Source organism: Dendronephthya gigantea, unplaced genomic scaffold, assembly GCF_004324835.1.
Source record: "Dendronephthya gigantea isolate DGI-Jeju-01 unplaced genomic scaffold, DenGig_1.0 000011F, whole genome shotgun sequence".
Lineage (NCBI taxonomy): Eukaryota > Metazoa > Cnidaria > Anthozoa > Malacalcyonacea > Nephtheidae > Dendronephthya > Dendronephthya gigantea.
The window spans coordinates 943866-956133 of record NW_021163021.1 but is presented as its reverse complement, the minus strand read 5'-3'; the positions used below and the strand labels follow the sequence as shown (position 1 = coordinate 956133).

The following is a 12268-nucleotide window of genomic DNA, read 5'->3' as shown; positions in this document are numbered from 1 at the left end:
AATAGGGCTAATTCAAACAATGTGACTGTACCTAAACTACAGTAGCCGCATGTACGCTTAAGCGGACCTATTTTTTGTATTTTTCATTGTTAATCAATTTCTTGTAGTTACGGTATCTTTCCTTGAACGTATTTGCTGTCATACTTGCGTATTCCTTAATTTTCCCGTTGACTGATGCCACCCTTGCCTTATACACAATGTTTTAATTTAAGCAGTTTTTATTCAAAGGCCATTCTTCCGAATTCCTGCAGTCGCAATCATCTTGAGTTGGAGCAGTTACGGGTTTTGATAATATTTGTTTGTTGTGACAAGATATTATGTTTTTAATGTTGGGCATGCAGCTGTAGCTAACTTTGACTGTATTTTAATTGAATAATTTATGCAAAGCACTTGTAGAGGTGAAGTGTTTATCAATAAGTTGCAGGAATGTCCAAGCGACCTTTGTCTTCACTTATTTGCTGAACGGGGGATTGAAGCAGATGATGTTTCTTTGGCATCATTGTAATTGCTCTACCCAAGCGCATCTTCGTAGAATGGTTTACATTCATGAAAGGATTGTTTGTCGGACGAAAGAGATGAGATGCGTTTGTTGATTGATGTAGGGATTTGTTTTAGGATTGATGGAGGATGGTTAGATCAGTTGTTGAGGTACAGTGGTTCATTGTTTGGTTTCCTGTAAAGGCTAAAGGCTAATTTCCACTCCAGAAAACGAGCAGCGGATTGGATCAGATTTAATTTTTTCCGAGCCTGGTCCGATCCATGAAGTGATTTTAGATCAGTTAAAAAAAAGTTAAAACTATTTGAACTTTTTTTATCCGGTCTCGGACACTTCGGATGAATATAAGCCAAAAATTTCAACAGACTGCGCGGATTATCTTTCGTTCCGATCAATTCCTCTGCTCGTTTTCCGGAGCGGAAATTTAAGGCTAATTTCCACTCCGGAAAACGAGCAGCGGATCGGACTTTTTTCCAAGCTGGTCCGATCCATTAAGTGATTTCGGATTGGATAAAAAAAGTTAAAACTATTTTAACTTTTTTTTATCTGGTCCCGGACGCTTTCAGATCATTATAAGCCAAAAATTTCAACAGACTGCGCGGATTATCTTTCGTTCCGATCCAATCCTCTGCTCGTTTTCCGGAGTGGAAATTAAGGCTAATTTCCACTCCGGAAAACGAGCAGCGGATTGGACTTTTTTCCAAGCTGGTCCGATCCATTAAGTGATTTCGGATTGGATAAAAAAAGTTAAAACTATTTTAACTTTTTTTTTATCTGGTCTCGGACGCTTTCGGATCAATATAAGCCAAAAATTTCAACAGACTGCGCGGATTATCTTTCATTCCGATCCAATCCTCTGCTCGTTTTCTGGAGTGGAAATTAAGGCTAATTTCCACTCCGGAAAACGAGCAGCGGATCGGACTTTTTTCCAAGCTGGTCCGATCCATTAAGTGATTTCGGATTGGATAAAAAAAGATAAAACTATTTTAACTTTTTTTTTATCCGGTCTCGGACGCTTTCGGATCAATATAAGCCAAAAATTTCAACTGATGGCCCACACGCGGATCATCTCTCGTTCCGATCTGATCCGCTGCTCGTTTTCCGGAGTGGAAATTAGCCTTAAGGGGTGTATTTTCCATTGTTTAAGTTCAATGTAATGTCCAAAAAGTTGACAACTTGGTGGTTAACTTCATCCATTATCGTTAGACCAATTTGTTGGAACATGTCATGTGAGATCTTCCTCGCATTGTCAGCACCCTTGCCATTTATGCCTTTGATTAATGCAAGTCCATCATCTCGATATAGTCCAACGTGTTCTTTGCCAAATATGTCCGCAAGTTTATTTAGGACAAATAAACAAATCAACTCGCAAATCTCAGCACCATCATAACTGCCCATAGTTACATCAAACAAATCGCTGCTTTTTGTCCAAGCGTTACCGCCGTGGAATAAGAGGGATTTACGAGCATGTTTGATTATAGAGATATCCTTCTTCGGGATTGATATTAAGGACTTGGCTTGGTCGAGAACGTGATAGAAGGGTCAACTTCATCTATGTCAAAAGACAGAAAGGTGCAGTTGGACTTTTCTTCAATGTTCTTGAACCAGACGGATTGGTTGACTTTTGTGGTACCTCTAATTTTTGTGTTGATGCTGTCTAGGATGACTTTCTAGGATGTATATGTACATGTATATGCGTATTTGCGTACACGTGTATATGTGTCTATGTGTGTATGTGTATATGTATGTATGAATGTATGTATGTATGTATGTATATATGCATGCATGCAGGCATGTTGAAAGTAATTAGTATGCAAAGGCCTGGTGCACATTATGTATTCATGACGTGCCTTGCTCCTTTAAGACCTTAACCCTAATTAATTATTCAACCCGATTCGCATCCGACAATCACCCGAAGATTGTGTCACTGATTATGTATTCATAACAACTTTCAGTTAATTTATTCCAGTCGCAAACAACGCAAGTTTTTTAGATATTTATCACTTTAAAATACAAAATGCTAGGATGGCCAAGTTGGTAAAGGCGCTAGACTCAAGATCTAATGTGCGTTGCACTTCGTGGGTTTGATTCCTACTCCTAGCACTATGCTTTTTTATGTTTGCAGTCATTAAATTTTGGTAGAATTGCAGTTTAATCGATATTAATTTTTAAGCAAGCGATATCATTAGAACAACTGTACCTTGTTTAAGACGAATTGACCTAGGCAGCTATGATATAAACCTCTCATGATCTGAAGTCATGCTTTCGTGGTTGTCAACCAAATTGTCAACATTAATTTGTACAACTTGAATATTTCCTTCAACCAATATTCTCAAACGAGTAGGTGTTAGGCAGAATTAAAAATTGCACGCAGTAGGACAATGAAAGAAGTCATTAAGCAGGCAAGTTCCAGCAGCACGTCTTTAATTGAGCATTAATTAACTAAATGACGGAACCCATTGTCAGTTAATGACCTTGTCCAAACATGTTTATGCATACATTACTGGTAATAGGTTTTAATGACTGGACAAACCTGAACATGTTCGCCTCTAAACAAAGGGTAGCTTGCACATAAATATCGCACATCGAACAGAATTTGCCCGAGAAAACATAGCAATGGAGTGCTTACATGGAGTGCCTGCGACCGCAATCTCTCTACCAAGAAAGGAAAGTTTTGGGTTTGTAACAAGAACAACCCTAAATGTTGTGAATTCTTTTGCCCTGAACAAGATCGTTCGCTCTTTGATACGACTAGGATGATGTGGAGGGCGAATGGTGCGATTCATCCGCTGTGTGATACTCACCAAAGACTGACCAAGATGAAAGTTGGGAAGGATCAAAGTAAACGTAAGTTTGGGAGACCTTTTTTGTTTGTTGCGATCTTAAAAATCCTTGTAACTTTTGGCAATGGGGTGACAGATTAGAGCTTCCCAAACCAAAGTGCCAGCACGGGTTAAACTGTTGTGTACCAAAAGTTAAAAAGGAGGGAGAAAATCAAGGTTGTCTGTTCTTCTGCTGCCCAAACGACAGAGAAAAATCTTGTGGCTTCTTTGAATGGAAAATCGTACTAGAGAATCCTTTTAACCAAGATCACTTTCCTCACATTCAGAGAGTTGGCCTATTGCAGAGTAATCCAGCTCTGTACACGTATATGGTATCCGAAACAGGCCTTACCTTTTCCAGCGCACGGGAAAATCTTCACCACGCATACGCTGAATACATGGGAGAATTACCGATGACAACAAAGGCACAAACAGAATGTTATTAAGTAATCCTGAACATAACATTTAATAGACTGCATAACATAATGCATAGTGTAGAGTGAAACTATGTGTGTATATAGATAAATGTTTATCCTTAATTTCGCAGCTGTCTGTACAAATTTAAATTTCAATAAATGTATTGCATAAATATCACGCTGCTTGCTTGTCTGTATTCATTTGGATCTTGGTCGTGCACAATGAATGGTTTCGACATGATTGTTGACGAGCTGCAGCAAAATCATGTTCAAATCGATAAAGAAACTTTAAAGTTTTATGTAGACACTATGCTTTTAAACCATGGGGATATGTTGCAAGGTCATTGCCGTGATTACGAACAGTTGTAACAAAGAAATAAATGTTTCAAACTTTGGTCAACTTTGTGCCTATTTAGCTTGCGTATACTTAAACTGCAAAAGCGAGAAGTGTATACAACGCAATGTTAGGTATTGTATTCCGTCTTTCGGGAATATAAGCGTTCCAAAAGCACAACCAAGCAAAAAATGGGCGATTGTTTTAACATTTTCATGTACGTGATTAGCTTTATATATCAGTTTGTAAACCTCAGGACATTCACTTTGCTGAAACCTTTGTGGCGAGAGGATGACTTGCTGTGGTAAAGCGCTCCCTGAAATCTCAATCAGAAATTTCTTTCGCAAAATATGTTGCATTTCCGCCTGTTGCGGGGGCAGTATTGTAATTCAGGCTTCTGACTTTGATGGCCGAAAAATATCTGAGCAACCTGTATTACAGCCCAGAATGTCCAGCAAGTTTTGGTGGCATAGACGCCCTTTATCGTGCTGTTAGAGACGATGGCAAGTATCAAATATCACGGAATAAAATACGAGCATGGTTGAGAACTCAAGATACGTACACTCTTCACAAGCCAGTTCGATTTCGTTTCAAGCGTAATTGTGTTATAGTAGCAGCCATGGACGAAGAGTGGGAGGCAGATTTAGTCATTATGGACTCCTTAGCAAAGTACAATAATAACTACAAGTATATTTTAACCGTGATAGATGTACTTAGCAAGTATGCGTGGGTTGAACCGATAAAAACAAAGACGGGTGAAAATTTGGTCAGTGCGTTTGCGAAAGTTCTTAAAAACCATTGCAAACCCGAAATGTTTTACTCAGATAAAGGAATGGAGTTTACCAACCGAAAATTTCAAACATTTTTAAAAAAACAAGGTATTTGGTTCTTTACAACGCAAAATGAAACGAAAGCATCAATCGTAGAGAGATTCAATCGTACACTTAAGGGAAAAATGTGGAAATACTTTACAGCAAATAACACATTAAAGTACATGGACGTTCTCCAGAAATTGGTTCAGTCCTATCATTACTCAAGGCATCGCAGTATTGGCATGAGACCAGTAGACGTAAACGAAACTAACGAAAGCGCTGTATGGCAAAAACTTTACAGCGAAGAGCCCGAAAAACCCATTGGATTTAAGTTTGATGTTGGCGATCAGGTTCGGATCAGCAAGGCAAAAAGAACATTCAAGAAAGGTTATCTACCAAATTGGACCGAGGAAGTATTTACTGTAACGAAACCTATACCTGGACGACCACCAGTCTACAGAATTGCTGACTACAATAACGTTGAGTTACACGGAACATTCTACGAACAAGAATTGCAGAAAGTCAATAAGACAGACAGTGAGTACCCGGAGAAGTTTAATTCATGGGTGCCAGCAGAAAGTGTAAAAGATGTATAAATAAAATATCATTGAACCCAACATCATTTGTGTCCAAGTATTCATCATGACAACACAGTTTTATCTCACCCTGCCGAATAATAGTTCTATGAGGTGTTTTCCAAATAATACCATTGCAAATTTTTGGGTAAAATTAGCTGAAATTATCGTTCTACCCGGGCAGTGGGAGGTCGCGCTGGCCGGACTTCATTACCCACACACATGGAGTACACTAAGACAGGGAGTGCAACAGTCATTTATTTATCATGTGGACAAGCATGAAACTGGTTTGTTATAAGACACACATTTTGCAACCGTTGCAGACCTTGTTAAAGCGATTAATGCATCCCTAAATAAGGAAGGTCAAACGAAAATAAAATTTGCTTATAATCGTAACACTCGCAAAGTAAGCGTTGATGTTAAACACAGGGCTTGGGTGTGGATGACTGGTGACATAGCTGCGACGCTGGGGTTTGGTGATAAAATCGTGATCAAAAAGAAAACAACAAGCCCTTTTGTAGCGGATATAAATGCCGGATTTTCTTCAATGTATATCTATACGGACATTGTAGATGCGCAGTTTGTAGGCGATGTTAGAGTTCCACTTTTAAGAATTGTTAACATCAAAGGCGACTATAGAAAGACGGTTCACGCCAGTTTTTGGAATTTACAATACGTTCCAGTTAAAGTGAACTCTTTTGAAACGGTTGAAGTCAATATAAAAAACGACCGCAACGAAAATGTCTCATTTGAGTTTGGAAAGTCAATCGTGACACTTCACTTTAGACAAAAGCGATCACAGTACTTTATTTGAAGATGTGGGGAAGACTAGTTGTTGATCAAAAACTACTAAAAGAACATTATTTAAATAATCAACGAAGTGGTAATATTGCGGGATTTCGTGATGCACGCATGCAGAGGGGTTATGGTATTGGTGGAATTTTCAAGAGCATTGCGAGGTTTGCTATTCTGCTTTTCAAGCAAGGGGCAAAAGCGACGGGTAAAAGGGCACTACAAGCAGCAACAGAAGTAGGTCAGGATGTACTTCAAGGAAAGAATATTTCGAAGTCAATAAAAGCCTGTGGGAAACAAGCTGTCACTGATGTCACCGATAAAGCTATCAAGAAATTGAGGACTGGTAGTGGACAGAAAAAATGTTTAAAAAGATCAGCACAAGCTAAATCCATCGTTTCTTTTCGAGCAAAGAAGCAGAAAACATCTCTTGATAACTATGAACCAAAGTGGCATGGCTCAAGTCGTTGAAACAATTCATAAAGACTCTTGTATGTGCTCCAAATCTGAACTTGAATTATTTTCTGTACCACCGACGCAAGTAGAAATGGAAAAGGGATTTTGGGAGGATATTGATCCTGTCACAAGCATAACAGCCTCTGACACAATGGAATTCCTTTGCGCAGCAAACTCTGGAGTTTATATTGATTTAGCAAACAATTACCTACACGTTAAAGCAAAGATTACTATGCCAGACGGTGCAAATGTTGCTCAAGATGTCCAGGTCGGTCCTGTGAACCTATGGATGCATGCACTGTTCTCACAAGTAGAAGTGTTCCTAAACAACAAATTGGTAACCCCGTCCAGTACGGCCTATCCTTACCGAGCTTATATGGAAACTATCCTGAACTTTAGAAAGGATGCCAAGGATTCTCATCTCACCTTTGCCTTATTTTACAAAGATAGTGCGGGAAAAATGGACAATGTTAACTCGCTAGCTCTTGAAGCAGATATGAATACAGGTCTAAAAGAACGTCATACACATACTCGTTGGAGTAGATCTGTTGCTATGGAAGGGAGACTTCATTGGGATCTATTTGCACAAGGGCGCTATATTCTCAGGGCTGTTCCAATAAAGATTAAACTGGTTAGATCACGAAACCTATTTTGTTTAGCCTCATCTGCTGAGGACCCAGGTTTAAAAGTAGTTATTGAAGAATATGTATTTCGTGTGCGACATGTCAATGTATCGCCAAGTGTAATAATAAACCATTCCCAAGCCCTACAGCATACGACAGCAAAATATCCAATCAATTGCGTCGAATGTAAAGTTGTCACTGCCCCTTGAGGAAACATGTCGGGAAATCAACCCAATATATTTCAAGGTATTCTACCAAATCGTGTCGTTATTGGTATGGTCGATGCAGATGCGTTCAATGGTAGTTATGCAAAGAATGCGTTAAACTTCAAGAACTATGACATCACAAATTTTGGGCTGAATGTAAACGGTAAACCATTGCCACATCTACCTGGCAAACCATTTCAACTAAAATTTGCGAGTGCGAGAGGAAGTAACTACATTTCAGCGTTCCAAACACTGTACGCTGGGACACATAAAATGTTTGAAAATCAGGGCTATGGTATAACTCATGAAGAATATGCAGACGGTTTTACACTATTGGTGTTCGATTTCACTCCAGACCTGTGCCTTGGTGATCATGCACAACCAATTAGAAACGGAAATGTCTCGATTGAATGTCAGTTTAGAAGGGCCTTAGCGGCGGCTATAAATATTGTGGTGCTTGGTGAATTTCAAAGTCTTATCGAAATTGACGCGAACAGGAACGTTCTGTGTGACTTCACTAACTGAACATGAATACGCTGCAGATTTTGAATATATTAAAAAGTGACTTGTTTACAAATACGGTATTTACAGACGTTTTACCATCAGATCGTTTACCTGGGCTAGTAAGAAGAAGACCAAAAGGTTTCGTTGTCAACACTGATCCGAGTAACAAACCCGGAAGTCATTGGTGTGCTTTGTTTGTCACAGAAGATGGGAGAGGAGAGTTTTGGGACTCGTACGTGAAAGCGCCAGGATTCTACAGTCAACACTTTCTAGGTTTTTTGAGAAACATTGCAGTACATTTAGTTGGAACACGAGGGCTTTGCAAGCACCCAACTCGGAAGTGTGTGAAAAGAAATAAATTATTTTAACCATTTATATGGACTACTGTTTATGACTTTACGCTGTTTTTTCGTTTTTGCTGCATCAGGGTAAGATGTGGTTCGGGTGAGGGCTGGGGGACATGATCAGAAAGTCCTTTAGTTTGATATTCGCGAACAAGTGCTAAGCGATTTTCGTTTCTGATAATGCCTTCAGGTACGTTTAAATGTCCCAACGCCTTCGAAAATAACTCCCAACCTTGTGGATTAAAGTTTTTCCTCTGACGCAATGAATTGTTGACCAAATCGACGATATTTGTTCTGGGTACTGATCTTCCTTTGAACATCATTTGACCTTGTTCATTCCATCCAACAACATCTTTGTTTGCTTTAAGTTTCTTCACCAACTGACATGCTCTAGATTTCATTGTAGCTGGAACACTATCCAGTATGTCTGATTCAATCTCGTCATTGTCCTTTATCTCTGGCATTTTTCTTCTTTATCTTCAGTCACAGAAGGTTCGACTTTAGTCACACGTTATCTTGGTTGATAGACATAATGAGTGTCTGGTGGAAAGATATCGGATCGTAATCAAATTTCATCAGGACAAGTCGGTGTCAAATCGACAAATAAATATGAATAGGCTTCTTTCGTCGCTAATTGAAAAGCTTGTTGAAAGAATTTCGTTTGACTGGGATATATCTGCTTGGCTAAGTGTATAATTTGACTAGCATCGTGGACGTTTTTGGTAAGACACAAATAACTGGGCATTCAATGAAATGGTTCGGTGTTCTTTTCCATGTTGAAACAAATTTTGCACGATATAAATTACACCCAGATTACTGTGGTGCAATTTTTTCGTAAATAATTTTGAAATCACTCTGTCTTTTTCGCCCATCATATTATCAATGACATATAAATTGCATGTTTCTTGATTAATACTATCTAGTATATCGTCAGGTATGCCTTGTATAAATTTTATTCTAGGCACTAAATTGTGAATTTCTCCAAATGTTTCCTGATATTCAGAATAAAAATACACAATGTTTTCTGGAGGTTTGTCTATCATGATATTAGCATAACTCAAAAGTTTTTTCACAAACGTAGTTTTGCCCGACTTTGTACTACCAGAGACCAAGAGACGGAATGGATGTGTTAACTGTATAGAATACATGTTGAAAATGAGGTCTGAAATACTTTCCCAAACTATTTAAACTATTTTGACTTTAACTTAGCGGGCCTTTTTTGTGGCCTCATGGCCCGAAACTGTGGCATTACCCATCAGTGGCTCTCACCCCAGAATCACAAATAATCTCAAGTGGTGTTAAGATCGATATAATTCCAATTTTCCTATTTACATACAAAATTAAAAATATGCAAAGTTAAAAACCAGAAGGTAAAGTATCAAAATTATTTACAATAACATGTTTGTTATATACAATCCTGTAGTCCTTTGTCTCGCTCCTGGTGATTATTTCTTTCCCGTCTTATTTCTTACAATTTTGTATGGGATGTCGACGGTTATAGTATGAGGTCCAATGCCTCTCACCATCTCGGACATAACATCAAAATTGACGTGTAGCTTGGTCCTGTAGTTTAGGGTGATTCCTCAAACCTTGCATACGGTCACATGAGCTTTGCTAACGCCCTCAGACCGGAATTTTTCACAATTTTTCTTGAATTCAGCTGAATGCCTTCCTTTACCGCGTAGTCAGCAATATACTGAGCTTTCCTTTCCTCTGTATTGCAGTCTGCTGGAAGTCCACTCGCCTGGAAAAGAGAAAAGAATAAGGCACGACGATATAGGGCACGACGAGAAAGAACGGAACATTTCACCAAACCAAAGTACTGGTTGATTGGTGCAAAGTTCTCGGTGATGATATGAGGATGGCCAAGTGGATATTCTCCGTACTTGTTGCACCTAAAAAAGAAAAATTGCTTAACAAGGTTAGTGATAAGCACCCTTGAGTTTAAATAAAGTTTTTTAACAAAATACATACCAGGGGTAGAGACTGCAGAAATCCACTTAACGGATCTTCTCTTCTGGTTTGACGTCAAAGTAAAAACGTGTGGCATTTGTGCGACCACCAAAGAAAGCTTGTTGTGGTTCCAAAGGCTCAGATACCTCCAATTCCCCGAAGAAATCCCTCATCTTGGCTTTGGTGGCAAGCTGGCGCTCAATGTCACAGGTCCAAATCTCTGCGACATTGTATCGCTTTCCTTAGGAACTGTATTTTCTCCAAGGTTTGCTGCCTAAAATGTTCAAAGGCAAAAGATGTTCCAACAGTGGCAGATTTAACACATGCAGTAAATCTTTAGTAAAATGGTCAAAAGGAAAGGATCTGCAAAGTTCCAGTTGTGGCAGCAGATAAAAAAAGTTACTCTGTTTGAGGTGAAATTTATGAAATTAGAATAGAACTCGTAGAAACGCTCTTGGAACTGTCTCTTGCAATATTGACATATGAAAGAATCATCTGTGGCCAGTGCTGCGACCTCAGTTGCTGAAAGTGTAAGACATTTCTGTTGTGGTACCTGATGGAACCAATTTTTGCATACATTACAGTGAACCATTTCAGCTACAGGAACATCCTTCATGCAGCTGCAATAAATGCTCACCACATAGTAGCTCTTTGTGCAAGCGATTTTCTTCTCATCATGAGGAAACATTTCTATTCTTTTCTCCTCAAAACATTTATAAAGATGCTTGCGCATTTTGTCATGATGCCATGAAACTGTCTCTGGGTCGATTCCATTTGCTAGAGCAACAGCATTTGCTGTACTGAAAAGGCCACAGTCTGCGGTTCCAATTTGGTGTTGTTGAAAAACAACTGCAATGTTAAGAGAACCATCATCCTTAGCAAACCGAATAGAACAGCACAAGTTTGAAAAGTAAAGTATCTCATAACACTCCACTTCTTGCTTAGCTAGAATAAGGAATGGGGAAAATGTGCCTGGCATGATCCCAGACAGACTGCAGCAGCATGGCTGGGATGCGATGTGCCGGAGTTCGACCCACACAAATTTGGGGTGGGCAGCATGGGTGGGCCGTTCTGCGGCACACAGCAGTTGTTTGAAAACTAAGCGAGAAGAGAGCGTTACTTTGGCCGGACGTGTCTTTTATGATCTTCACAACGTCATCCATCCACTCATTAATATTTATCTTGATTATTATTCCATATTCTATCTTTGCATATCATTAAGAGTGTTATGAATAGTAAACTATTTCACTATAACACTCCACTTCTTGCTTAGCTAGAATAAGGAATGGGAAAAATGTGCCTGGCATCGCCATACAGCTAGCACTATGGTGACCCACCTCCCCTATTGGCCCCACTACCATTACCCGGAATCAAAGCCCCAAGCCTCAATTCCCATACCTCAATCCCCAAATGTTAAAAAACCCAAACCCTAGCACCCTAACCCTAAATAGCCAAAAACCGATTTTCAAGCATTGTCATATAATCAATTGTCAGGCCGGAGTTGCTTATGAGGTCTCTTAGGTGGAAATGCACAGACAAATGTTTTTAGCTTGTTCAGATCCTGTACCATTTGGGACGAATCTGTAGTCGTATTGGATGCCAATTTTGCAGACGCACCAGTAGGGTTAAGAACTTTTGCCAGTTGCATATAATACAGAGCCGTGTGTCGTCGAGACCACCCAACGTGGTCCATAATCTCTGAAAGCTCTGCCCCAGAAAGAGCTAGCATTATCACACAGCCCGCCCGGAAACCATGAATTGTTTCACCTGCATCTGCATTCATCTCATGTAAATATTGCTTCAGAGGTGCTTCGGCGGTGGAGGAGGTAAGGGGGGAATCTTGGATACCACCCTTAGGGGTCGTTGGTCTGAACAGATAGCCACACGTAAGGTCAATACTTAGTTGACGAGCTACGTCCATGTATAATTCAACAC

The 12268-nt window shown here is 39.5% G+C and overlaps 1 non-coding gene across 1 annotated transcript; it reads left to right on the top strand.

Annotated features, from left to right (window-relative positions):
* Positions 1 to 2515: 2515 nt before the first annotated feature.
* Trnal-caa lies at positions 2516 to 2599 on the top strand. Its single transcript has one exon. It is a non-coding gene; the product is annotated as a tRNA-Leu (tRNA).
* Positions 2600 to 12268: the final 9669 nt, after the last annotated feature.